The sequence below is a fragment of the Pteropus alecto genome, unplaced genomic scaffold (genome assembly GCF_000325575.1).
Source record: "Pteropus alecto unplaced genomic scaffold, ASM32557v1 scaffold126, whole genome shotgun sequence".
Classification (NCBI taxonomy): domain Eukaryota; kingdom Metazoa; phylum Chordata; class Mammalia; order Chiroptera; family Pteropodidae; genus Pteropus; species Pteropus alecto.
In genome coordinates this window covers 1,445,479-1,449,003 of record NW_006439187.1, presented here as the reverse complement: position 1 = coordinate 1,449,003, position 3,525 = coordinate 1,445,479, and the positions used below count along the sequence as shown (strand labels likewise).

General features: G+C 33.9%; 1 pseudogene; it reads right to left on the bottom strand.

The window, feature by feature from the left end:
• Nucleotides 1-2,551, bottom strand: part of LOC102883160 — a 3,827-nt pseudogene extending 1,276 nt beyond the window's left edge.
• Nucleotides 2,552-3,525: the final 974 nt, after the last annotated feature.

The following is a 3,525-nucleotide window of genomic DNA, read 5'->3' as shown; positions in this document are numbered from 1 at the left end:
AACAGTGTATGAAGGTTCCCTTTTCTCCATATCCGTGCCAACACTTGTTCTTTGATTTATTGATGATAGCCATTCTGATAGGTGTGAGGTGATATTGCATTGAGGTTTTAATTTGCATTTCTCTAATGATTAGTAACCTTGAGCATCTTTTCACATGTCTATTGGTCATCTGTATTTCCTCTTCGGAAAAATATCTATTCAGGTCTTCTGCCTATTTTTTAATTGGATTGTTTGTTTTTTTGTTGTTGTTGAGTTGTATGAGTTCTTTACATATTGTGGATATTAACCCCTTATCATATGTATCATAAGTAAATATCTTCCATCAACAGATTATCTTTTCGTTTTGTCGATGGTTTCCTGTGCTGTACTAAAACTTTTTAGTTTGATGTAGTCCCATTTATTTATTTTGTTTCCCTTGTCCGAGGAAATATATCCAAAAAGAAATTACTAGTAGCAATAATGGAGAGATTACTGCCTATGTTTTCTTCTAAAAGTTTTATGATTTCAGGTCTTACATTTAAGTCTTTAATCCATTTTGAGTCTATTCATGCATATGGTTTAAGAAAGTGGTTCAGTTTCATTTTTTGCATATATCTGTCGAATTTTCCCAGTACCATTTATTGAAGAAACTATCTTTATCCCATTGTATTTTTGTCTCCTTTGTCATATCTAAATGAACATATAGGCATAGATTTATTTCTGACTTTCTGTTTTATTTCATTAATCAATGTATCTGTTTTGATTACTGTAGCCTTGTAGTATAGTTTGATATCAGGTAGCATGATACCTCTAACTTTGTTCTTCTTTCTCAAGATTGCCATGGCTATTTGGGGTCTTTTATGGTTCCATAAAAATTTTAGGATTACTTGTTCGAGTTTTCTGAAAAATGCCATTGGTATTTTTATAGGGATTGCATTGGATCTATAGGTTGCTTTGGGTAGTATGGTCATTTTAATGATGTCGATTCTTCGTACCCATGAGCATGGTATAAGCTTCCATTTATTTGTATTTTCTTCAATTTTTTTTTTCCCAATGACTTATAATTTTCTGAGAAGAAGTCTTTTTCCTCCTTGGTTAGATTGTTTCCTAGGTATTTTATTGTTTTTGATGCAACTGTAAATGGGATTGTTTTCTTAATTTCATCTTTCTGAACGTTCATCATTGGTGTATAAAAATGCAACTGACTTCTGAATATTAATTTTGTATCCTGCTACTTTACTGAATGAATTGATCAGTTTTGTGTGTGTGTGTGTGTGTGTGTGTGTGCGCGCGCGCGTGCGCGCGCACGTGGCATCTTTAGGGTTCTCTATATATAATATCATGTCATCGGCAAATAACGAGAGTTTTACTTCTTCCTTTCCAATTTGGATAACTTTTATTTCTTTTCCTTGTCTGATTGCTGTGGCTTAGATGCCATTTTAAGAGCCTCTTCAAAATTTTCATAGCCAGTCAATAAATTGCATAAGCCCAGAAAGGTACTCCCTCCAAGCCTTGTCCCAGTTATTCATTTATAGTTGTCTTTCAAATAGATTGCTGAAATACTGAATCTGTAATTTGATGTAGTCCCATTTGTTTATTTTTTCTTTTGTTTCCCTTGCCCAGGGAGATATATCAGAAAATAAATTATTGTTAGTAATATCAGAGAGTTTACTGCCTATGTTTTCTTTTAGAAATTTTATGATTTCAGGTCTTACATTTAAGTCTTTAATCCATTTTGAGTCTATTCTTGTATATGGTGTAAGAAGGTGGTCCAGCATTTTTTTTTTTTTTGCATATATCTATCCAATTTTCCCAACACTACTAATTGAAGAGACTGTCTTTATCCCCTTGTATATTCTTACCTCCTTTGTCATATATTAAGTGAACGTATAGGTGTAGATTTATTTCTGGGCTCTCTATTTTGTTCCATCGATTAATGTATCTGTTTTTATGCCACTATCATGCTGTTTTGAATGTGTACTACCAGCAGTGGTTAGGGATCATCCAGGTTAAAAGGCATGTTTTAACATCACTCAAGTTCTGAGGCATTAGCAAAATAATATTACTCTACTTGTACATAAAACTGCCAGGATCGATATACAGGAAGCCCTTTACAAGGCAGTCAGTTTCATCCAGTTTGTGAAGGAGAGGTTTCCTATTGCATAAAAATCATTTTCAAACTTGTAAGCACTATCTCCTGTAGCACATAGCACTGTGTGTAATGTTGAGAAGTGTGTGTGTGTGTGTGTGTGTGTGTGTGTGTGTGTGTGTGTATCTCTTCCAATTTGGATAAAAGTAGGCACGTCCCACATTAGAAATCTGATAAAATGCACATTCTTTCTTTGGCCTAAAAGTGTTAAATCTTTCAGTTCAAGGTTTACATCCTGAATACCAGTGGATCCATATGCTACATTAGAAGTCAGATATTTCCGGATACTTTTCAAGATTTCAACTTCTTGATCTTCCTCTGCTGTGATATAATAGGTTCAAAATATGAGAGCTTTACTAGAGTTCTCCCAATGGTGATGCCAAACCCTTGAAAAGAGGGTTTCTTGGCTTCCTTGATCTTCATTGTCACTGCCTGAGGGGCCAGGGATGCCTCCGGTTTGTGCAGGAAGGGTAGTGGTGGTGACTCTTGAGATCGCTTTGCTGTGCATACAGAAGCCCGCCTGATCCTCCCCTTGATTATTTGTAGATTTCAGGGGAGATGCCAAGGAGTCCTCTCACTCCACTATGATCTGTATTGTATTACTTTGGACATAAAAGGGATACCCTAATTACTTGTTATAAATATTGGGATTTTATTTTCACTTGGAGTTCTTAAACAAAGTTTTTAATACATAAGGGCAATTTTATACAATTTATCAATTTTAACACTGAATGCACAGACATGATTATTTTTAGGAATTTGGATAACATAAGTGCATGAAACATTTTTGACTAAATCACCATTCTTATCAGTCAACTACTTCCACTGCTTTTTATTTTTATTTGCAAGAAAATCCCACAAACATATTATTTTCTTACTATACTTTGGCATTGTGCTGAAATGCTCTCTTTAGCATTAGTTTCTCTTTGCATGTTTTCCATATCACATAATCAGATATTAGATAGTTTTGTTGTTTGCTGCTGCTGCTTCTTCTTCTTCTTCTTCTTCTTCTTCTTTTTAAATCTTAGTGAATGATGACTTTACATGGATTGGCAATTGTTATTTACTTTAATTTCTAATATTTGTATAGAAAATCTTCATGTAACCAGATCAACAAAATGCTATGTCTATGAGCCATCATCTGGGGCTTAGAAATATTTTTCAACAGTGGAATTAAAAAAAAAATGTAAAAAACACTTATAATAACAAATTTTATCAAATTAGTCACTTCCTACTCCATATCTTTAGAACTCATTACAGTTGATTTAGCCTCTGAAATGTGTAGATAAATTTAATTCCTTGAAGCTTGACTGCTTGAGTGTTTCTCATTTACCACCATAAACACTGAGGTCCTGCATTTTGTCAGTTTTATATAATCATAGGGGAATTTGCACAGT